We start from the raw sequence: 26,273 nt of genomic DNA, 5'->3' as shown, positions 1-26,273 counted from the left end.
TCCTTGCCCAGCCCGTGAGTCAGGCTAAGTGGAGTCTATGGAGCCTGACCCTTTTTTTTTCCCCTCACACAGTGGGGAGAAGAGGTGCTGCTGCTCAGTCTTCTGCCGGCTTATTCTCCCAATGGGTATGGGTCTGAACACCTATACTCAAACTTTTAATATGTCTCTATGACATGTCAAAAGTTTGTACAAACGACAGTGAAGCTTTAATTTTATTTGTTGTATATTATTATGGAGCAGCCACCTTGCCTAAGTTGGTTTTAACAGGATTTAGTGACATCTTAAACGGCAAGCCGCATGGAGAGACATGGTGAACAACTCCAGGCTCTATTCTTTGTATGGGACATAATTGTCAGCATGCTCTGTGGGCTCTTTCACAAAAAAGGGGGGCCGAGTTGTAAGCAACAGCTATTGTGTGTCTATATAGTGGTGCAGTAGTAAGTGCAGGGAAAAAAGCACTTTATAAGCATTTCATGTAATAAGTGTTTATTGGTAATTTGTATAACCTTTGGAGGACAATACAATACTTTTACAAATACAATACAAAAATTTTCACTGGACTTCTCCTTAACTCCACCTAGAGGCTTTGAGGAATACCCCCTTAAAAGATTTATAATGTCTACCACTAACTTTATTGGCACCTCTTTACCTGCCCTTAAACACCATTTCTGATGTTATCACAAAGGAAAGGTAACACCATTAAAACAAGAGTTCACCAACACTAGTTCTATGCATCAGGGGATGCCAGGGCTCTGTGGGCACAATGGCATGAACATTACAACACAGTCTCACACATTTAAAATTAAGGCTCAGAAACACATCTCAATGGCGCAACAGAACATAACTAAATTGTTCAGCTTTTATAGACTCTATGTCAGCTATAAGCCAATGTCCCAGAAGGGCAATACTGGTAAATTTCTGCACACGACAGCTGTAAATCGTGGACTCACCAATAGCATCATTTACACTACTGTTCAAAAGTTTGGGGTCACATTGAAATGTCCTTATTTTTGAAGGAAAAGCACTGTACTTTTCAATGAAGATAACTTTAAACTAGTAAAGAAATACACTCTATACATTGCTAATGTGGTAAATAACTATTCTAGCTGTAAATGTCTGGTTTTTGGTGCAATATCTACATAGGTGTATAGAGGCCCATTTCCAGCAACTATCACTCCAGTGTTCTAATGGTACAATGTGTTTACTCATTGGCTCAGAAGGATAATTAATGAATAGAAAATCCTTGTGCAATCATGTTCACACATCTGAAAACAGTCTAGCTCGTTACAGAAGCCACAAAACTGACCTTCCTTTGAGCAGATTGAGTTTCTGGAGCATCACATTTGTGGGGTCAATTAAACGCTCAAAATGGCCAGAAAAAGAGAACTTTCATCTGAAACTCGACAGTCTATTCTTGTTCTTAGAAATGAAGGCTATTCCATGCGAGAAATTGCTAAGAAATTGAAAATTTCCTACAACGGTGTGCACTACTCCCTTCAGAGGACAGCACAAACAGGCTCTAACCAGAGTAGAAAAGGAAGTGGGAGGCCGCGTTGCACAACTAAGCAAGAAGATAAGCACATTAGAGTCTCTAGTTTGAGAAACAGACAACTCCCAGGTCCCCAACTGGCATCTTCATTAAATAGTACCCGCAAAACACCAGTGTCAACATCTACAGTGAAGAGGCCGCTGAGGGATTTTGGGCTTCAGGACAGAGTGGCAAAGAAAAAGCCATATCTGAGACTGGCCAATAAAAGAAAAAGAATTAGATGGGCAAAAGAACACAGACATTGGAAAGAGGAAGACTGGAAAAAAGTGTTGTGGACGGATGAATCTAAGTTTGAGGTGTTTGGATCACAAAGAAGAACGTTTGTGAAACGCAGAAGAAATGAAAAGATGCTGGAAGAATGCCTGATGCCATCTATTAAGCATGGTGGAGGTAATGTGATGGTCTGGGGTTGCTTTGGTGCTGGTAAGGTGGGAGATTTGTACAGGGTAAAAGGGATTCTGAATAAGGAAGGCTATCACTCAATTTTGCAACGCCATGCCATACCCAGTGGACAGCGCTTGATTGGAGCCAATTTCATCCTACAACAGGACAATGACCCTAAACACACCTCCAAATTGTGCAAGAACTATTTACAGCAGAAGCAGGTATTCTATCGGTAATGGAGTGGCCAGCGCAGTCACCAGATCTGAACCCCATTGAGCTGTTGTGGGAGCAGCTTGACCGTATGGTACGCCAGAAGTGCCCATCCAACCAATCCAACTTGTGGGAGCTGCTTCTAGAAGTGTGGGGTGCAATTTCTCCAGCTTACCTCAACAGATTAATAGCTAGAATGCCAAAAGGTGTGCAATGCTGTAATTGCTGAAAAAGGAGGATTCTTTGACGAAAGCAAAGTTTGATGTAAAAACAATGTTATTTCAAATACAAATCATTATTTCTAACCTTGTCAATGTCTTAACTCTATTTTCTATTCATTTCACAACATATGGTGGTGAAGAAGTGTGACTTTTCATGGAAAACACAAAATTGTTTGGGTGACCCCAAACTTTTGAATTGTAGTGTATATTGACAGTGGGATTTGTTAGCATACAGCAGGCACATAAATGCATCTATATTATACTAATTTGAAATGTACTTTAACCCCTTCGTGCTGCAGCTAGTTTGGGCCTTAATGACCAGGCTAATTTTTCAAAATCTGACCTGTCTCACTTTATGCTCTTATAGCTCAGTGATGCTTTAACGTATGCTAGCATTCTGAGATAGTTTTTTCGTGACATATGGCACTTAAGTTAGTGGCAAAATTTGGTCACTATTTTGAGTGTTTTTTGTGAAAAACATCAAAATATCATGAAAAATTGAAAAAATTTGCATTTTATGAACTTTGAAATTCTCTGCTTCTAAAAAAAGAAAGTCGTAGCACATAAATTAGTTACTAAGTCACATTACCAATATGTCTTCTTTATTCTGGCATAATTTGGTAAACATATTTTACTTTTTTAGGGTGTTATGGGGCTTAGAAATGTATCAGCAAATTATCACATTTTCGTGAAACTGATTTTTTTAGGGACCAGTTCTTTTTTTAAATGGATTTAGAAGTCTGGTATCCTGAAAACCCCCATAAGTAACCCCATTTTGGAAACTACACACCTTAAAGAATTAATCTAGGGGTATAATGAGCATTTTAACCCTACAGGGGCAGGAGGAAAGTATTCACAATTAGGCAGTAAAAAAATTGAAAATTTTAATTTTCCAATAATATATACGTTTAGATTAAAGTTTCTCATTTTCAAAAGGAATATGAGACAAAAGCACCCCAAAATTTGTAATGCAGGTTCTCTTGAGTACAACGGTACCCCATATGTGGGCGTAAACCACTGTATGGACACACAGCAGGGCTCAGAAGGAAGGGAGCGCCAATTAGCTTTTCCAATGCAAATTTTGCTGAAGAAGTTTCTGAGCGCCAGGTGCGTTTGCAGTGCCCCTGTAGTGTCAGCAGAGAGAAAAAAACCATAAGTCACCCCATTTTGGAAAGTACACCCCTCAAAGAATTCATCTTGGTGTGTGGTGACCATTTTGACCCCACAGGTATTAGAGGAAAGTATTCAAAAGTAGACAGTAAAAATGAAAAACTCGAATTCTTCCAATAATATGTTCGTTTAGTTTGAAATTTCTCAATTTCACGAGGAACAAGAGGAAAAAAGTACCCCAAAATTTGTAACGCAGGTTCTCCTGAGTACAATGGTACCCCATATGTGGGCATAAACCACTGCATGGGCACACAGGAGGGCTCAGAAGGGAAGGAGCCCCAATTAGCTTTTTCAATGCAGATTTTGCTGAAGAAGTTTCCGAGCGCCAGGTGCGTTTGCAGTGCCCCTCTAGTGCCAGCGGAGTAAAATCTCGCAATAAGTCACTCCATTTTGGAAAGTGCACCCCTCAAAGTATTTATTTTGGGGTGTGGTGAGCATTTTGACCCCACAGGTGTTTGAGGAAAGTATTCAAAAGTAGACAGTAAAAATGAAAAACTCGATTTTTTCCAATAATATGTTCCTTTAGTTTGAAATTTCTCAATTTCTCGAGGAACAAGAGGAAAAAAGTACCCCAAAATCTGTAACGCAGGTTCTCCTGAGTACAACGGTACCCCATATGTGGGCATAAACCACTGTATGGGCACACAGCAGGGCTCAGAAGGGAAGGAGCGCCAATTTACAGGAGCAAAATTGCAGCTAGTAATGGTTATTAGAATAGCGCAGTTACTAAAATAGAATAAAAAAAATGAGATTACAGGTAATGTGGGGTGGTTACGGGCAACCAGGGGTGGTTATGGGCAACCTGAGGTGGTTACAGGTAATCTGGGGTGGTTACGGACAACATGGGGTGGTCACGGGCAACCTGCTGTGGTTACGGCAACCTGGGGTGGTTACGGGCAACCTGCAGTGCTTACTGACAATCTGGGGTGGTTACGGGCAACGTGGGGTGGTTACGGGCAATGTGGGGTGGTTACGGATAAACTGAAGTTCTTATAGGCAATCTGGGGTGGATACCTGTTATCTGGCATGGGCACCGCAATCTGGAGGGGGTCATTGGCAATTTGGGGTGGTCAGAGGCGCTGTGGCGTGGTCAGAGGCGACGTGCGGTGGTCAGAGGCGACGTGCGGTGGTCAGAGGCGACGTGCGGTGGTCAGAGGCGACGTGCGGTGGTCAGAGGCGACGTGCGGTGGTCAGAGGCGACGTGCGGTGGTCAGAGGCGACGTGCGGTGGTCAGAGGCGACGTGCGGTGGTCAGAGGCGACGTGCGGTGGTCAGAGGCGACGTGCGGTGGTCAGAGGCATCGTGGCGTGGTCAGAGGCATTGTGGCGTGGTCAGAGGCAACACGCGGTGGTTACGTGCAATCTGGGGGGGTTACATGTAATCTGGCATGATTACGGGGAACCTGGGGGGTTATGTGCAACCTGGAAGGGTTACAGACAATCTGGGATTGTTACTGATAAACTGAAGTGCTTATAGGTAATCTGGGGTGGGTACATGTAATTTGGGGTGGTTATGGGCAATCGGGAGGGGGTCACTGGCAATTTGCGGTGGTTACGGGCAACGTGCGGTGGTTACGGGCAACGTGCGGTGGTTATGGGTAATCTGGGGAGGGGTTAGGGGTAATTTGGGAGTAAACTGCAATTATTACTATAATAAAAAGTGTGTGTTTTATTTTTTTGTATGTTTGTCACTTTTTGTACTTTACATATTCATTTTCACTGTATTACTATGATTACTGTGATATTTTCTATCTCAGTAATCATAGTTCAGTGACAGAGACCAAATTGGTCTCTGTCACTTTAAATTTTCAGAGTTGGCTGGTTGTGAAGCGCATGCGCACTTCATAACCAGCCAGGACGTCGAGGAGGAAGGAGCTCCGTGGATCCGGTGAGTATATGGGGAAGGGGGGGGTGACTGGGGGACGGGGGTGACAGGGGGGGTGGGCGGCGACTTGGGGGGGTGGGGGGGACATCACTTTTTATCCCCTGTCACCAATCATTCATGGTGACAGGGGATAAAAAGTGCCTGGATGCACATGGCACAAGCGATCAGCGGTATATAGTATATACCGCTGATCGCTTGTACCGGGACCCCACAGGGGGGGTCCCGATGACTGCCCCATGCTCTCCGCTACCTCCGGTGGCGGAGAGCATGGGGCTTTCATTCATTTTAACTTTTACATCGCTGTGAACCGACATTAGTCGGTTCACAGCGATGGCGGCGGCCATCTTGGAAATGATGGCCGCCGGGGGAGGGGGGTTAGTGATTGGGGCACTAGGGGGGGCTGATCTGAGGTCTGGGGGACACTTATTTCATCTCGCCCCGCCGTAGATTCACGGCAGGGGGAGATGAAAGGCGGCGGCGGCACCGGTAATCTCCTTTACCGACGGTCGCCGCTATAACGTTAATAGCGGCGATCGTCGGTAAGGGGGGGGGCCGGGACGGACCCCACACACTGCCCCAACCCCTCAGCTACCTCCGGTAGCCGGGGGGATGGGGTGGGGGCCGTCCCGGCCCCGCAGCCTTATTCTCTGCCATCGCCGTAAAAAGCTGATGGCAGCAGAATAAGGACCATTAGTGACCGCCGTAGAAAGCCGTATCGGCGGTCACTAAGGGGTTAAATTGTGTGAATTAACACTGATTTGCTATTAGTACACTTCATAGAGGAGGGGCTGGGGGCTTTAATTCTTAGTTATCACAGAAGTGTACAAAGATTTGACAAGAACTAGGGAATCTTCTGCAGTGCTTTTTTTTTTAATTATTATTCTGTATTCCACATTATCCTGTCAGCTTGATGCAATTTGTACTGTGGAATAAGTACTGAAGACAATGGATTAAAACAAAGTCATTGAATCTCCCAAATTATTTTACTAGCCAGCAGCATCTGAACATTTCAAGCAAATGTAACATATTAGCAAAGCTAACAGGAAAGTGAAGCAACCATTTCACTTTAAATTGATCTTTAAATCACACTAATGTCTTTGTGAGAGCAGACAAAAGTTCTCGAATTAGAGCTGGTTTTGGTTACAACGCTAACAGTATTGTGCCAAGATTACACCGCTCAAAATATGGCTTTTAAAAGGAGTCCAATTAAAGTGACAACAATGTAAATGTCAGGCTGTTAGCAATAAACCGTATATCTGACATTATCATCAAAGCAGTCTTTGTGCAAATACAAGATGGAGACAATATAATACAAACAACTAATGATTTCAAGTTAACATTACAATACACACGTTCAGAGATTGATAAATGTTTGGTGAGCATTGAAGCAGCTAATCAACATTTATGTTGATGAAACTTTAAAAATTTAGCAGGGCCTTTGCACTTATTTTTAGGTGAATAAATGGATTTTTTACCCATTTTTGGTCTAAGTTAATTCTTTGAGCAGAAAGCCACAGAATCAGAGGCGCACATGCCGCATCTGCTGCGACCCATGCCGAGCGCAGCAGTTAACCCTATAGGAGCTGTGATCAGGCCGATCGCAACACCTATAGTGCTTCCCTGAAGCCTCCTATGACATAATTATGGTGACTGATCAGGCTCAGCCTAAAGCACATATTCAGTATTGCCGTGTGCGTTATGATGTTGATGATAAAATTATCACATAACCCGCACGGTGACCGCAGGAAAAAAAAAAAATCTGAGACTCCCTAATTTTGTCATTTTTTCATTAAATGTGGGCATTTTTCACACGAATATTGTAAAGATATTTGCCTAATTTTACCACTAACCTATGGTACAATATGTCACGAGAAATGGCTAGGTTAAGTTCTAATATCATGGAGGTATAACCACATAAATTAAGACTGGTTAGATTTCAAAAATGGACTCTGGCCCTCAAGTCACTATCTGGACCGGTCCCGAAAAGGTTAAACAGAAATTCCTTCCTATTATTTTATTGACCACTTTAACTGTGGTCTCATCCTGTTGATTGTTCCCAGATTTTGTTGTTTGTCTTTCTGGTCTAATGATTAGAGATGAGCAAACCTCGAGCATGCTGGAGTCCATCCAAACCTGAACGTTCGGCATTTGATTAGCGGTGGCTGCTGAAGTTGGATAAAGATCTAAGGTTGTCTGGAAAACATGGATACAGCCAATGACTATATCCATGTTTTCCACATAGCCTTAGGGCTTTATCCAACTTCAGCAGCCACCGCTAATCAAATGCCGAACGCTCAGGTTTGGATGGACTCCAGCATGCTCGAGGTTCGCTCATCACCACTTTTGATTCCTGAACAGTCCACTTATTACTATTTTGTCTTATACTCTGCTTTGGGGACCTTTTAGGACTAATGCCTGTATTGCTAAGTTTACTAGAGGGCACTCACCACCAAATCAGGGACTATTCTGGTAGATTGGACCTGGTAGTTCAGTCAGAAAAGTCTCTCTTTGCTGGTGTTAAGAGCGGATACAAATGATAGTTTGATATACTCCTCATCCAAGTCTATCCAGTGCCAAACAGACTAAAAAAAAAATGCAAGTTTTTCTGTATAAGGACTCATCCATGTGGCATTTTACTGCACAAGCAAAATATAAAAACTATAAAAAAAAAAAAAGAAAAAGTTATCTATGAGAGTAGTTTCCTATGGCCAAAATGGCCTCTTAAAAATAAGTGGTGTAATCTGCTTGATATTACATAAACTGATCAACATTTCCTTCAAACTAATTTTAATTCATTTCAACCATTATTTTTTAAAATACACATATGGGGAGATTTATCAACAGGGGATTTTTCTAGATGTGGTCTATTTCTGCAACGACATGAATAGACTGGTCTATTTAAAGTGCAATTTACTATCAGGGATAGGTCTGGTCTATTTTCTGTGGTGCTGATTTGTTTGGCTTAGAATTTTCTCTAAATAGTCTCATTGGCCCTGGTTTGCCTCTGAGCAATTTTCTTCTCCCTTTCTTTTTCAGATACCGGAATGCAGAGGACCACGTCGGATTCATTTGGACTAGGTCGATGACCAGCGGACTTTAATGTTCAATAAAATAGTCAACGAGGGGTGTGGGGGTGTTTTTATTTGAATTAAAAAAAATTCTAGGTGTGTTGTGTTTTCTTTCATTACTTTACAGACTAAGTAGTGTAAACCATCTGATAGACAGAATGCACAAGTCGGGACTTAGTGTTAGCCGGTATAAAATGGCTAACACTAACCCCCCCATTATTACTCCAGTACCCAATTCCACTAGGGGAACTGGGAAGAGCCGGGCGCCAGTAGTGACGGAGCGTCAAAATTTGCGCACCTGGACAGGGCGGTAGCAGGCTAGTATTATTAGGCTGGGGAGGGCCAAAATAAACGGCTGCGGTTTTTAACCTGGCTGGTTATGGAAAGGGGGGGGGGGGATCCTATGCGTTTTTTTAATAATTAAAAAAAAATGCGTAGGATTCCCCCCCCCCCTTTCCATAACCAGCCAGGTTAAAAACCAAATAGCAGCAGCCTAGTAATACCAGGGTGGGAAGGGCCATTTATTTTGGCCCTCCCCAGCCTAATAATACTAGCCTGCTGCCGTCCAGGAGCGCAAATTTTGACGCTCCAGGACTACTGACACCCAACTCTTCCCAGTACCCCTGTTGTTATTGGGTACTGGGGTAATAATAGGGGGGGGGGGTAGTGTTAGCCGTTTTATACTGGTTAAAACTAAGTCCCAACTTAGTAATGGATTCCGTCTATCAGACAACTTCCATTACTAAGTCTGTAAAGTAATGAAAAAAACACAACCCACCTAAAAAAAAAAATGTATTCAAATAAAAACACCCCCATACCCCTCTTTGACCATTTTATTGTACATTTAAAGTGACATTGTCACCCCCTATTTGCATTTTGACTGCTCTCCACAGGTGTAGAGGGTAAATGTTACAGCTTTCATTACTTATTTTATTTCACACCTCATGGTGCTTGTTCTGGTAAAAAGTCGTTTTTATCTCCTGTGGATTGGTATATGTGGGTGGGGCATCGCGGCCTATGTGCCAAATCGCTCCGCCCCTAGCGCCACTTAGCACCGCCCCCATCCGTGACATCATAGGCCCGCACCCTCAGTGGCCATTGGAAGGGCCAGCCTAAAGCTCTAGGCCCCACCCCCCTAGATTGTCCCACTCCAATGGCCGCTGAGGGGGCGGGGCGGAGCGGAGCGATGTGGCACATAGGCTGCAAGGCCCCGTCCACATATACCAATCCACAGGTGATAAAAACGACTTTTTACCAGAACAAGCACCATGAGGGGACTTCGATGGGGTCCCCTGCAGCACCAAGTGTCGCCAATATCTTCATGTCTCAGTTTGAACAAAAGCATGTATGGACATGTATGGCCCAGAACGGTATTTATTGTCAGGCGTCTGGAAATGTATTGTTGCTATTGGCAACCTTAGACAGTCTGTATTAGGGCCTATGTATTTGCTGCTCTTCCTTAGCTCTATTGTAGTGGTATTGTTTTCTGCTATGTATTTATTCAATATGTTGTTAATTAATTGCTAATAATACAAGTGTTGAGCTTGATCAGTGCTCCTCCCCTGCAACCTATCACACTCTAGTGATTGGCCAGGGGAAAGTTAGCTCCGCCCACCTTTTACCCAGAAGGGCTGTGCAGTCTTGTCAGTGACAGTTGGTAGTCTGGCATTGCCAGAGTCACATCTAACCTCCCTACGTCACCTCAGTAATCCTATCAGACTCCATCCTCAGCCCCCTAACATGTTTCCAGTCAGCCATAAGGACTAATACGTGTCTTCTAAGTCTCAGCAGGACATCCTCTGTATTTATTAGTGCCTGCTGTCGGATTGGTGAAGTGATAGAAGGTCTCCCATTCACCGTCCACATCCTCCTGGCTTACAAGTCAGTGTGTCCATGCGTCTTCCTCCTACCTGATAGTGAGCGTCGACAGTGTCAAGTCTCTTCGTACCTTATAAAGGCGGAAAGCTACAAAGTCTCTGGAACAGGTCTGTCTCTTTGAAATCCTATTCATCCACCAAGTCTAAGCTATAGTAACCAAGGTAACCCTCCCCCTGAAGCAAAGGACTCTGATCAAGCCAACAGTTTGCCATCATCAGATGCCCCTGTATTGGATTGTATATAGTTATCCTTCAAGTAAAGTAAGAAGACAAGGGCCCCAGCACCCTCGGACCCCACCGTGACAGGAAGGTTTCAGAAGGTGAGCCCTAAGGTTGCACTACACCACCCAGCAACACAATACCCTCAGCATATTACCATAATACCACCAAAGGGACATTGTAGACACACGAATTTAGCTCCCACGTCAAGCTTTGGACAAGGTATGTGGATGACGTGTGCTTGCTGTGGTCAGGCAAAAAGGACGCTCTTGTGTCCTTTGTCACATACCTTAACCAATGCCATCCACTCATTGAATTCTCATTGGAGTGTGACCCTGTATACATCCACTATTTGGATGTAGAGATTAGAAAGGAGTTAAATGGTGATGTAGTGACTACACTTTATTCCAACCCCACCGATAAGAATAACGCACTGATACGTAGCAGTGCTCATGCCCCGCAAACTTTTAAAGGGATTCCCCGTGGCCAGTTCATCAGGGCCCGCCGCATATGTAGCAGTGATGAAGAATATCTTATCCATAAAGAGAAACTCATTGCTAGGTATGCGGAAAGAGGTTATGATTCTGTAGAATTAAGAAGGATAGGTGACAAGGTGGGAAGAATTGAGAGGAAAGATCTATTCCAGGGGAGTAGGAAAAAGAAGAGTGATGACTGTCCAATGTTCATCTCCACCTATGATGCGCACTCTAGGATGGTTGAGAATGTTATCCGTCCCCATTGGAAAATGATGAAACGGGATCCTAAATATGGCCGGATATTTGATAAACCTCCTAGATTCGTGTACAGAAGCGGTAAGACATTGGCCAATCACTTGGTTCGTGCGGACATGAAAAAACGCAGCATATCAAGACAAATGTTCTTGCGTACGGCAAAACGGGACATTTCCATGTAGGAACTGTCAGAATTGCAGCTCCATTATAAGGGGTAACGAGCTTCTACACCCCAGAAAAGGTACTCCTGTATCACTTAGAGGAAGACAGTCATGTGATAGTAAGAAGGTCATTTATTTCTTAAAATGTCCCTGCGGGATGGCATACGTAGGGCAGACTATGAGGACTATGAAAATTAGACTTAATGAGCATTGCGCAGCCATTAGGAGAGCATCTGTGGGTGGAGGCACAGCTACATGTAAATATGGTGAGACCGGGGTTGCCAGAAATTTTGCCGAGTTCAGACATAGCGTCAGTGAGCTTAAATGGACGGTTCTGGAAGAGATACAGGGCGTTAGTGATGAAGAGGTTAAGTTCAGACTATTAAGAAGGCAGGTGTATTGGATACAGACACTGGAAACCCCTTTGGAATAAATGAGCAATGTAATTTTAATGTATTTCTATACTATTTTAAGGTATTTCTGTAAGGAGTTAATCAGATAATTGACAGTCACAGAAGTATAAATACATGTATCATTATAAGATGATTGTTTAAAGCATTAATTCCCGTTCATCTATGCTCAATTGTAGTGGGGGAAGTGATCTCGCAAGATTTCCCCTGTATTTCATGTGGTTTTGGGACTTCACAATTCATGCTTGAGAAAGAGAGATTACTCTTGAAAAGTCGCTGCACAGCATGTGAACGCGGACATCAAGACCTTGTTCCGAGAGGACCGTAAGAGCTCTATGTGAGCCATAAGGAGCTCTATGTAAGCCGTGGACTTTATTTATTTCTTCCTCGTTTACAGCCATATTTGCACAAAAGGTGAAATGTTTATTACATGTAAGATGTGAAAATTTTCATATAAAGGAAAAAAAACAAACGCATTGCAATTTGTGTGTGTGTTTACATTGGACATATATGCTGGGGTTGGAGGCCCCTAATTCACACGCATTTTAGTACGAGGAAGTGGCAGCTTTATATATTTATATTGCACTGTGATATAAAATAAGTAATGAAAGCTGTAACATTTACCCTTTACACCTGTGGAGAGCAGTAAAAATGCAAATAGGGGGTGACAATGTCACCTTAAACACGAGCAAAAACAAACAGCAACTAAGGGGTTAAGTCCCTGGGAGCCAGACTAACTCCCATGCTCATGGTGGAGGTTACCCAGCTTTCCCAGCATCCTGTAAGGTTAACCCTTACAGGATGCTGGGTGACATACAGCATGGGCATGAGAGTTACAGTCTGGCTCCCAGGGACTTAACTTCCTGGGAGTCAGACTGTTCTGGCACTGCATCTGCACGGTAGGAAGTAAAGTGCCCCCTTCCTTGCTGGGGCAAATGCAGTGAGCTCTTAATAGGGTGGGGATGTTAGGGGCTGGGGGTTACCTGTTGCTTCCATGCTAGCAGTCCCGTAAGCCCCACCCCCATGACAGCAAGCCCCACCCCCTGTACAGACCACAGCCGGTACAGGGGTAAGACTTACCGGGACTGCTAGCAAGGAAGCAGCAGGTAACCCCCAGCCCCTACCTTCATGCCCCCCCCCCCATTGAGAGCTCACTGCATCTGCTCCAGTAAGGAAGTAGGCACTTAACCCCCTTCCTTGCTGGTGCAGGTGCAGTGCCAGAACAGCCAGGCTGTAACCTCTGTGTGGGCATTTCAAATATCCCCCTGAGAAGCAGACTGCTTTCTGCTTTTGGGTGGGAGACCCCGTAGGGCAGGAAATATCGACTTTATGAGAGGATTCCCTGCTCCTGTACTGTAAGGAGAAGTGTGCTATGCACCCCTCCTAACTGTACAGCCCCAGAGGGTTAGTAGTGATGCTACTGCATCACTACTTAACCCCTTACACTCCGTGGACCAGGTGCACTGCATCCGACACATGGAGGATATCAGCTCCACATTAGGTGGTGAAATATACCACCTCTAATGTGAAGTCAGTCTGAGACCCATGTACGACTATTTTAATTAGTTGCACATGATAAATCTTGCCTAGAAATCAGAAAAAAGTTCACTTGGCACTACTCCCCATCATATATACACATTCCGTATGTAATTAACTGCTTGTGTGGCTCACCCTTATGGTCGGTCTGTTTCAGCGTATAACTTGGCGTGGTGCTCTGCAATCCAAAACGTAGAGTCCAATATGCAAGATAGAGAATGATGACGTTGCGGCACTCACTTGAATTCGTTGAAATCTTTATTAATCGCTGAACAGCATATAATGTAACCACATGTGCTCAAAAAAGGTTACATGGCAGATACAGGTGCATTCCACTTAAAGCGACGGCCGTTTCGCGGTCAAACGCATCAACGGGCTTAGTGGTACGTCATAACGCTCTTACGTGTTCATTAAATAGTCTGAGACGTAAGGCGTTACTGCCAAAATGTTACAACCATTTAAAGTGACAGATCACCATTAAAACAATTCACAATATAAAAGCATATTTACTGAATGTAAATGAAAAATTATAAAAACACTAGGTCTAAATGACGGTAACGATCTTAGTGTGTTTTTATAATTTTTCATTTACATTCAGTAAATATGCTTTTATATTGTGAATTGTTTTAATGGTGTTCTGTCACTTTAAATGGTTGTAACATTTTGGCAGTAACGCCTTACGTCTCAGACTATTTAATGAACACGTAAGAGCGTTATGACGTACCACTAAGCCCGTTGATGCGTTTGACCGCGAAACGGCCGTCGCTTTAAGTGGAATGCACCTGTATCTGCCATGTAACCTTTTTTGAGCACATGTGGTTACATTATATGCTGTTCAGCGATTAATAAAGATTTCAACGAATTCAAGTGAGTGCCGCAACGTCATCATTCTCTATCTTGCATAAATCTTGCCTACTTTCAGCATAAGCTGAAGTAGGCATTATTTGTGTCTGTGCGAGAAAAGTCGCAACATTTTTTGCACAGCTTTGCGGTTGCACAAAATTTTGTGACTTTTCCACTCCAAAAAGTGGCGTATAGTTTTAATAAATCTCCTCCATAGTCTTTTTTATTAAAATAACGGCCATCGTTTTCGGTCTTCAATGATTTCTATTGAAGTCTTCGGAAATAACGGCCAGTTTACACAATGTATAGAATAGTGGTCGTTGTTTGCAAATTAATGTTCAGTACATATATTGGTCATTTAGCGAACAACAGATGTTCACACAGATTTTGTTTTTTTCTTTGGCTGTCCTTTCACAGTCTTTTCAACAAAATTCCTTTAACCCTTAGACTGAGGACCGGGCCAATTTCAATTTTTGCGTTTTCGTTTTTACCTCCTTGTGCTTAAAAGGCCATAGCACTTGCATTTTTTCACCTAAAAGCCCACATGAACCCTTATTTTTTGCGCCACTAATTGTACTTTGCAATGACAGGCTGAATTTTTAAATAAAGTACACTGTAAAACCAGGAAAAAAAATTCAATGTGTGGTGAAATTTAAAAAAAATGCATTTTTTTTATTTAGGGGTTTTTCATTTTTACGCCGTTCTTTACGACGTTTTTTACACTTATACTAGAAGCACCCCTGGGGGACTTCTAGTATAAGTACGCTGATCTCTCATTGAGATCTATGCCATTACGGCGCTGACCCCGGAAGGAGTAAGAAGTGTGGATCGCTCCTCCGGGACGTCACCAGGGATGGCTGCATTCAAGTAATCGGATGCAGCTGTCAACTTTGACAGCTGCATCCGATTACTGTATTTTAATAACTTTACTTTAATAACTGCGGTTCTGGGCTACGAGCAGCACCCGGGACCGTGGCGGTTCAGAGTGCGACCGCTGCGCGCCCCCCGCTCTGAACGTCCAGGGTCGCCTAAGGGCTAATAATAGCCGCACCCAAAAGGGTGTTGACAGTGGCCATCATTCAACCTACTTGTAAAGAATGTACAAACATGGCAGCCGCCAAAGTATGTTAAACAAAGGCTGTTATTTCATACTCAAAACAACGAGCATTGTGTGAACATAGCCTAAAGAAAGTTAACTGAATAGAGATTCCAAGTAATAATACCACAGTGCCAACATATTCCGCAGCACTTTACTATTCTGGAAGTACATACATGACAATCAGACATTACAGATACACATATAACCATAAAGCCAAACAGGAGGTTTAAGGGTCCTGTTTATGAAGACTAAAGGGAAAAACTACATTAAAGTGACTGTACCACCAGGCCCAGACTGAAGCACTGGAGGCAGGCCGACCCACCCTTAGTGGGAAGAAACCCCAGCCCCTCCATGGCGTGACTCCATTAGAATCAATGGAATCCTATCATAGAGGGGCTAGGGTTTCCTCCCACTAAGGGTGGGTCGGCCTGCCTCCAGTGCTTCAGCCTGAGCCTGGTGGTACAGTCGCTTTAATATGTATGAACTGGGTCCAAGAAAGGCTTTTGCATGCGCCCAAGCAATATATTTGAAGACTGGACTAAATTCCATCTTCTGAAAACTGAATAGTGTGAACCTGACAAGCAGATTATATTAGTACAGTTAAATAACCAAACCACAAACATTTAAAAAGACTATATAGCATAATGCCATTTGACATGCAGATTTTTTACTGCAAGTGTGGGGTATAGCATAATGCATTCCTAAGAAATGTTTCTAAATAAAGTTGCATGTGCAATCCTGGATGTTGTAAAATAAAATATGTTGTAAAATAAAATATGAACATATATAACCTGCTACTGAAAACCTACAGTTTGCTCCCCAATCACATGACTTACTGTACAGTGGTCTTCATAATGCTCTCCACACTTCCCATGCCAAGTATAATGTATTGAGGGGTTGGCTCTGTTGCCCCCGGGCCCTTATACATCTTAGGTATGACAATGATACTGCTGCAATTTACAAGCAAGATGTGAGTATATTAAATTATTACAGTCTACAGCGAACAGTGAATAAAAGGTGTGCAAGCCCTCAGTGCTTATTGTGTATGCTGCACATGCACCACCAGGAACTTAGCTATATACTTCAATGGGCAGTTTCGCTTTGAACACAAATGTTGCCTTGTGGGCCAAAAGCCCTCTCATCTTAAAAGTCATTTCCAGTTTCAAGTTTAAAGAACAGCAACAACAAAATCTCATTTAACTTTACAGCTAAATGTAATTCCATGTCACTTAAGGGAAGAGCTCTAATAAATAATACAAAAATTTGCTGACTGCTTTTAATATATTTCAGAGATTTACCTGAGCACTCATCAGAGGTCTCTGCAAAGTCCTTTGAAGATATATTAGCATTGATATCACCTGGTAAAGAGAAGCATGGGTCAGAATCCATTATTGTTGCACTACTCAGACACCATTCACTGCAACCTAAAATTCTCTCCAGCTGATACGGGTGGGTCTTTCAAGTTATGGTCAAATGGGAAAACCAATGGGATTATCCACTCACTATTAGGGTGCCTTCACACCTACCGGATCCACAGCGGATCTCACTTCTGCAGATTCGAAGCGAGAACCGCTGCGGATCCGGTATCAATTCACCCCTATTAACTCCCTGGTGCCTGCAGCCCCGCCGTCGCATCCCCCATCCCCGGCGGCAGCACATCCCCCCATCCCGGCCACATCCCCCCATCAGCCCACCCCCAGCCCGCCGCTGCCGAGAGCATACAGTACCTGCTCGGCGGCGCGGCTGCAGTGAGGCTGCCGGCTCCGGTCCCGCTCAGATCAGCTGAGCGGGACCGGAGCCGGGAGCCTCACTGCAGCCGAGCAGGTAATGTATGCTCGCGGCGGCGGCCAGGAGATGGGCTGATGGGGGGATGTGGCCGGGATGGGGGATGCGGCGGGGCTGCGGGCACCAGGGAGTTAAAGCACATATTCACAGCAGGATGTCAATCCCGCTGCGAATATGTACTATCATAGGGGTGAATTGATACCAGATCCGCAGCGGTTCTCGCTTCGAATCCGCAGAAGTGAGATCCGGTAGGTGTGAAGGCACCCTTAGGGTACAAACACACACACCGTATACGCAGCGTATTTACTGCTGCAATACACAGCAGATACGCAGCAGATTAGATCTAAATAACTGAACACAGCATCAAATCTGCACCACCAAATCTGCTGCAGATCTGCTGCGTATCTGCTGCGTATACGGTGTGTATTTGTATCCTTAGGGTCCGTGCACACTACGGAATTCCCGCGTGTGACCTGCGGCGAATTCCGTCGCTCGTACCCACACGTGGCTGCGCGCACTATTCTATGCACGGGCAGATTTCGCATTCCGCTGAAAGAATTGACATGTATTGACATTGAATGGAACGTCAGTTATTAAAAAAATAATAAAAACGGCCATTGTTTTAAAATGACAGCAATTATTTGCCATTAAATGATGGTCATCCACTCAATTTCCGCAGTGTGTGAACATAGCCTTTCTGTGTTTTCAATCCTATCCTGGTTTTTGTTGCAAAACACTGAGCAAAAATACTGTGTGCGAACATAGCCTTAGGCTATGGTCCTACACAGTATTTAGCTTAGTATTTTGATCAGTATTTTTTTTAACCAAAACCAGGAGTGGTTTAAAAACACAGACTCTTTGCACATCTTTATATTATAGTTTTTTTTCTGTCAGTTCCACTCCTGGTTTTAATTACAAATAATGACTAAAATTCTGACAGAAACCCTGCCTAAAATACTGTACTATGTGAGAACATAGCCTAAGGCTACTGTATGTTCCCACACGGTATTTTTGGTCAGTATTTTGGTCAGTATTTTGCAACCAAAACTAGGAGTGGATTGAAAACACATACTGTTGAAATTTAGTGGATGGCTGCCATTTAATGTAAAAAATTACTGTTATTTTAAAACAATGACTGGTATTTTGAAATGATGACTCTTATTTGCCATTAAATGATGGCCATCCACTAAATTTCAACAGTGTGTGAACATAGCCTTTCTATGTTTTCAATCCTTTCCTGGTTTTGGTTCAAAATACTGACCAAACTACTGAGCAAAAATACTGTGTGTGAATGTAGCCTTACACCTAAAGGCTATGTTCACACAATGTCAAAAAAAAGAGAAAAGGTCTCCGCTTTTTCATTTTAAAAAGACATCCATTATTGCTGCAATGTAATTGACTTCAATGCAATGCATTGAAGTCTCTGGAAGGACGGATGTCCACTGCACGCAATGCACACAATAGCGTCAATTATTTTCGGACATCTATTGCAAATAGCGGATGTTATTTTTTAATTTTTCACACACAATTTTTCTTTTTTCACCATTTTTCACTGCTTTTACTATTAAATTCAATGGACTTTTTAAGCAAAGACAAACCCAAAGGCTAATTTACCCACCTAAACTAGAATAATGTACAAACAGCAGTCATTGCACTGACGTGCGGCCAAACAGCAAAATTTTGCCCATCATTTTAAACGGACAGGAAAAACGTTGTGTGAACAAAGCCAAAAGATAATGCATTGGCGATATTCCTGTGGCACATTTTTTCTTTTACCCTTGGATTTCTGCCATTATCACCATCCACTGCTGCGGCCACAGTTCTGGATGTGAATTAGCCCCATGCAAAGAGCTAATCCACATCCTGGACACCTCATATATTTTCCACACTGAATATGCCTAAAAAACTCATAAAAGATACATGTCACATTTATTTTCTAAAAAATCTGCAATATTGCCACACTGCATGCATTGGAGTACACCTGAAAATGCATTGTGTGAACTACTATATGTGAAGAGCTATAAGGATATGCTCACAAATAGCAAACTTCATGCAGACATTTCTGCGTTTGTACATGAAGCAGAAACAACCCAATTCACATGCATGGAACACATAATTAGTCAGAGGATGGCTATGTTCACGCAGCGTAATTTTTTTTGTAAAGAACGGACGCTGATTGCAGTGGAATCAGCTTCCATTGTTTACTGCAGGGGTAGCATTGCATTGAAGTCAATGCAATGCCACCCGCAGTGTTCACACAGTGTTATGTTAACGTCCGTTCTTTAGAACGGGCATTAAAATAATGTATGTGTCTATTATTTCTGGATGCTGTTCAGTGAACAGGGTCCACAAATAATAGCTGTTCCCAAAATGTAATGTGCACTAACGGCTGCACATTACATTGAAGTGAATGGCTAATTGATTTGCAGGCACACCAGTGTCGGACTGGAGTGCCTTGGCCCACCAGGGGAAATCATTCTTGGGGCCCACCCTTCTGCCACCGCACTTATCTATGGTAACATTAATAAGGGTCCATTAACACGGCGTGATATGGGGCAGCATAGGGCTGCAAATGATTGCTAATCAGCAGGGCAGGTGATGTGCAGCCGACAGCAATGATCTTAGCCGCACAAAAGATCAAATCAGTTTACTATGGGACATTTGCTTGCATGTCAGCAGATCTCTGGCACTTTTACATGGGTCGATCATCGGCTGAATAGACTTCCTAGGAGCACTTGTTACCGATTATTGGCCGGTGTAATTAGGCTATAAGACAATTTTTTTGTATGATAACACTGTATACTTAGATACAAGTCATACAGCTACCAATAACACCAGTATACAAAGAGCAAATATCCCCACACATATTACCGCTATATAGTAACTGACCAAATCCTGTCTATCAAGACCGATATTACCAATAAACCAGTATACAGGAGGGAAATGGTATCACCATACATATTACCGCTATACTGTTACTGACCAAATCCTGTATACTGAGACCAATATTACCAGTATACAAGGGGGAAATATTACCGCAACACCACAACCATTGCTACCATATTGTTACTGACCAAATCTGGTATACTAAGACCAATGAACAGCACACCAGATTACAAGTAACAAATAATACCCCCACATACTGACTAACACCACCACATACTGACTAACACCACCAAATACTGACTAACACCACCGCTGCTACTGAATAAAATCCTCTGAACAAAAGATCAATATCCCCTCATACAGTCATATAGAGGTAGCCCCAGCTCTACACTATATACGTTACAGTGCACATAGATTTAGTGACTCACAGGGGACGTCTTCTCTGATCGGAGTTCTTCCCTTTTCATCTTCTCCATCTGCCCTGAGCCCTTATGAGAACTTCTCCGAGCCACGAATCCACAGAATCTGCCAGAGAAATATATTAGGCTCCTCACTCTGTCACCATCCTCATCTCTCTACACACTGCACATCTGTACTGGCCCCTTTACACCTTCTCTCAGTGATTAGCCCTGACTATTTGTAGCGCGCGTGTGTGTGTGTGTGTGTGTGTATATATATATATATATATATATATAGTGTACACACCTTGTAGATGGCCCCTTGTTCAGTTCTCCATATAGATGGCCCTGTGTGCCTCTACTATAGTAGAGATCCCCCTCTGTGTAATCCCCTTACAGTAGATGACAACCTCTGTGCATTCCCTATATCAGGGGTAGGGAACTTCTCCAGCTGTTGCAAAACTACAACTCCCATCATGCCTGGACAGCAGTTTTGCAACAGCTGGAGACCCAAGGTTCCCTATTCCTGCCCTATAGTATATAGCCCCCTCTGTGTAGTCCCCTTATAGATGACCCCTCTGTGTAGTCCACTAAAGTAGATGCCCCTCTCTGTGCATGCCCTATTGTATACACACCGCACCCAGTATAGTTACCCTTATACATTGTTGTCCCCCTCTGTGTAGTGCCCTTTATAGATGCCTCCTCAGTGTTGTCCTCCTTATAAATTGCCCCCAACCAGTGTCCCTTATAGATGGCTCCCTGTGTTATCCCCCTTATAACTGGCCCGCTTGTGTTATCCATCCCCCCATATAGATAGCCCCCTTATGTTGGCCATCCCTACCCCCCATATAGCTCCTTATGGTGTCTATTCCCCCGTATAGTCCCCTTAGGTTGTCCTTGCCCCATATAGCCCCTTATGTTTTCCTTCCCCTGTATATAGCCCCTTATGTTGTCCTTCCCCTGTATATAGCCCCCCTTATGTTGTCCTTTCCTGTATACAGCCCCCCTTATATTGTCCTTTCCTGTATATAGCCCCTTATGTTTTCCTTCCCCTGTATATAGCCCCCTTATGTTGTCCTTCCCCTGTATATACCCCCCTTATGTTGTCCTTCCCCTGTATACAGCCCCCCTTATGTTGTCCTCCCCCTGTATATAGCCCCCCTTCTGTTGTCCTCCCCCTGTATACAGACCCCCTTCTGTTGTCCTCCCCCTGTATATAGCCCCTTATGTTGTCCTTCCCCTGTATATAGCCCCCCTTATGTTGTCCTTTCCTGTATACAGCCCCCCTTATATTGTCCTTTCCTGTATATAGCCCCTTATGTTTTCCTTCCCCTGTATATAGCCCCCTTATGTTGTCCTTCCCCTGTATATACCCCCCTTATGTTGTCCTTCCCCTGTATACAGCCCCCCTTATGTTGTCCTCCCCCTGTATATAGCCCCTTAGGTTGTCCTTGCCCCATATAGCCCCTTATGTTGTCCTTCCCCTGTATATAGCCCCCCTTATGTTGTCCTTCCCCTGTATATAGCCCCCCTTATGTTGTCCTTTCCTGTATACAGCCCCCCTTATATTGTCCTTTCCTGTATATAGCCCCCCTTATGTTGTCCTCCCCCTGTATACAGACCCCCTTCTGTTGTCCTCCCCCTGTATATAGCCCCTTATGTTGTCCTTCCCCTGTATACAGCCCCCCTTCTGTTGTCCTCCCCCTGTATATAGCCCCCCTTCTGTTGTCCTCCCCCTGTATACAGACCCCCTTCTGTTGTCCTCCCCCTGTATATAGCCCCCCTTATGTTGTCCTCCCCCTGTATACAGCCCCCCCTTATGTTGTCCTCCCCCTGTATACAGCCCCCCCCTAATGTTGTCCTCCCCCTGTATATAGCCCCCCTTATGTTGTCCTCCCCTGTATACAGCCCCCTTATGTTGTCCTCCCCCTGTATATAGCCCCCCTTATGTTGTCCTCCCCCCTGTATACAGCCCCCCTTATGTTGTCCTCCCCCTGTATACAGCCCCCCTTATGTTTTCCTTCCCTGTATATACCCCCTTATGTTGTCCTCCCCTGTATACAGCCCCCCTTATGTTGTCCTCCCCCTGTATATAGCCCCCCTATGTTGTCCTCCCCCTGTATAAAGCCCCCCTTATGTTGTCCTCCCCTGTATACAGCCCCCCTTATGTTGTCCTCCACCCTGTATACAGCCCCCCTTATGTTGTCCTCCACCCTGTATACAGCCCTCCTTATGTTGTCCTCCCCTGTATACAGCCCCCCTTATGTTGTCCTCCCCTGTATACAGCCCCTTATGTTGTTCTCCCCCTGTATACAGCCCCCTTATGTTATCCTCCCCCTGTATACAGCCCCCCTTATGTTGTCCTCCCCCTGTATACAGCCCCCCTTATGTTGTCCTCCCCTGTATATAGCCCCCCTTATGTTGTCCCCCCCTGTATAAAGCCCCCCTTATGTTGTCCTCCCCTGTATATAGCCCCCCTTATGTTGTCCTCCCCCTGTATACAGCCCCCCTTATGTTGTCCTCCCCTGTATATAGCCCCCCTTATGTTGTCCCCCCCTGTATAAAGCCCCCCTTATGTTGTCCTCCCCTGTATATAGCCCCCCTACTGTTGTCCTCCCCCTGTATATAGCCCCTTATGTTGTCCTCCCCTGTATATAGCCCCCCTTCTGTTGTCCTCCCCCTGTATATAGCCCCTTATGTTGTCCTCCCCTGTATATAGCCCCCCTTCTGTTGTCCTCCCCCTGTATATAGCCCCCCTTCTGTTGTCCTCCCCCTGTATGTAGCCCCTTATGTTGTCCCCCCTGTATACAGCCCCCCTTATGTTTTCCTTCCCTGTATATACCCCCTTATGTTGTCCTCCCCTGTATACAGCCCCCCTTATGTTGTCCTCCCCCTGTATATAGCCCCCCTATGTTGTCCTCCCCCTGTATACAGCCCCCCTTATGTTGTCCTCCCCTGTATACAGCCCCCCTTATGTTTTCCTTCCCTGTATATACCCCCTTATGTTGTCCTCCCCTGTATACAGCCCCCCTTATGTTGTCCTCCCCCTGTATATAGCCCCCCTATGTTGTCCTCCCCCTGTATACAGCCCCCCTTATGTTGTCCTCCCCTGTATACAGCCCCCCTTATGTTGTCCTCCACCCTGTATACAGCCCCCCTTATGTTGTCCTCCCCCTGTATACAGCCCCCCTTATGTTGTCCTCCACCCTGTATACAGCCCTCCTTATGTTGTCCTCCCCTGTATACAGACCCCCTTATGTTGTCCTCCCCTGTATACAGCCCCTTATGTTGTTCTCCCCCTGTATACAGCCCCCTTATGTTATCCTCCCCCTGTATACAGCCCCCCTTATGTTGTCCTCCCCCTGTATACAGCCCCCCTTATGTTGTCCTCCCCTGTATATAGCCCCCCTTATGTTGTCCCCCCCTGTATAAAGCCCCCCTTATGTTGTCCTCCCCTGTATATAGCCCCCCTTATGTTGTCCTCCCCCTGTATACAGCCCCCCTTATGTTGTCCTCCCCTGTATATAGCCCCCCTTATGTTGTCCCCCCTGTATAAAGCCCCCCTTATGTTGTCCTCCCCTGTATATAGCCCCCCTTCTGTTGTCCTCCCCCTGTATATAGCCCCTTATGTTGTCCTCCCCTGTATATAGCCCCCCTTCTGTTGTCCTCCCCCTGTATATAGCCCCTTATGTTGTCCTCCCCTGTATATAGCCCCCCTTCTGTTGTCCTCCCCCTGTATATAGCCCCCCTTCTGTTGTCCTCCCCCTGTATGTAGCCCCTTATGTTGTCCCCCCTGTATACAGCCCCCCTAATGTTGTCCTCCAACCTGTATACAGCCCCCCTTATGTTGTCCTCCCCCTGTATATAGCCCACCTTATGTTGTCCTCCCCCTGTATATACCCCCCCTATGTTGTCCTCCCCCTGTATACAGCCCCCCCCCCCTTATCTTACCCCCTCTGATAAAAAAAAAAAAAAAAAACACAAGACAACTCACCTAACCACACGATCCCCCGTCGGTCGCCGGCCTCCTCTTCTCTCTTTTCCTGACAGGTGAGCAGCTCCGTTGCGAAGTGCCGCCAGCGCCATCACTGACCTCAGTGTGCGCCGCGGTGGCTGGGACTTCCGGTATTCGCTCCATGAACCGGAAGTCCTAGCCGCTGCGGCGCACACTGAGGTCAGTGATGGCGCTGGCGGCACTTCGCAACGTAGCTTGCGACACTCTTGTGATCGCAAGCAAATCTCTGCTTGCGGTCACAAGAGTGATTGACAGGGCGGGAAGCCTACGGCTTCCCGCTTTGTCAATCGGAACACTTCCTTACATTTAACTGGAAGCGATTGTTGCGATCGCTTCCAGTTAAAAAGGGAGGCGCGGCCCCCGGCCCCCCTAGGAGTGGGGGGGCCCACTCCAGCTCGGGGCCCACCGGGGGTTTCCCCGGCCCCCCGGTGGCCCAGTCCGAGCCTGAGGCACACCCAATGGTGCCCGCAAATAAATGGTAAAAAAAGAATGTTGCTGCAGCCGATACAGAGGTTTCTGCTGCAGGAATGTCCTAAATGCAGCCCAGTGGCCAGCAGTTTGACAGTTAAACATAGTGTGAAAAAAGCCGATTTGTGTAAGACTATGGGCCCTTTTACACAGAAAGATTATCTGACAGATTATCTGCCAAAGATTTGAAGCCAAAACCAGGAACAGACTATAAAGAGAGATCAGGTCATACATGAAAGCCTGAGATTTCTCCTCTTTTCAATTCCAGTCCTGGCTTTGGCTTCAAATCTTTGGCAGATAATCTGTCAGATAATCTTTCTGTGTAAAAGGGCCCTATGGGTCTATTTAGACAGAAAGATTATCTGACAGATTATCTGCCAAAGATTTGAAGCCAAAGCCAGGAATGGATTTACAAAAGGAGAAATCTAAGGCTTTTCTTTATGACCTAATCTCTGTTTATAGTCTGTTCTGGGCTTTGGCTTCAAATCTTTGGCAGATAATCTGTCAGATAATCTTTCTGTGTAAATGGGCCCTTAGTTTACTCGGCATTAAGCAGTGTCTAACAATGCACGGGTTAAACTGATCCAGTAAAGTGTATAATTTTAGCCTCCATTCAAGATGTATGCACCGGGCTTTGCTGAATGAAACAGCATAGACTTCTGTGTTATTTCAGTCAACCGGATCCCCTGGAAAAACTATACCATATGGTATATGTATGTTTGTTTATTTATTAGTTTGTTTGTTTTTTTAACATGCTACCATATGGAATGGGTGACACTAATGGTGCGTTTACACAGGCAGATTTGTCTGACAGATTTTTGAAGCCAAAGCTAGGAACAGACTATGAACAGGGAACGGGTCATATAGGAAAGACTGAGATTTCCCCTCTTTTCAAATCCATTCCTGGCTTTGGCTTCCAAAATCTGTAAAAGAAATCTGCCTATGTAAACGCAGCATAAGGGGGAGATTTATCAAACTGGTGTAAAGTAGAATTGTCTTAGTTGCCCCTAGCAACCAATCAGATTCCACCTTTCATTCCTCACAGATTCTTTGAATAATAAAAGGTGGAATTCTACTTTACACCAGTTTGATAAATCTCCCCCTAAGTGTCATCATTCATAGGTAATTGTTGGGTACAATGTATAGCTCTGACAAACACAGTTTAACCCCTTCATGACCAAAGGTCACACTAAAGCAGTGCTCTCCTCACCTTCTAAGAACCATTATGCTTTTAACTTTTCATCTACGGGGCTGGTTGCGCCAGGAACAATACATTTTGGCATAATTTTGGTGTAAATGTGAATTTTTTATTGTTTTTCTTTTTTTTCTGATATATAATTTTAAAAAAGTAGCAATACTT

This window comes from Dendropsophus ebraccatus, chromosome 2 (genome assembly GCF_027789765.1).
Source record: "Dendropsophus ebraccatus isolate aDenEbr1 chromosome 2, aDenEbr1.pat, whole genome shotgun sequence".
NCBI classification, from domain to species: Eukaryota; Metazoa; Chordata; class Amphibia; order Anura; family Hylidae; genus Dendropsophus; species Dendropsophus ebraccatus.
The sequence above is the reverse complement of the archived record's forward strand: the minus strand, read 5'-3'. Positions refer to the sequence as shown.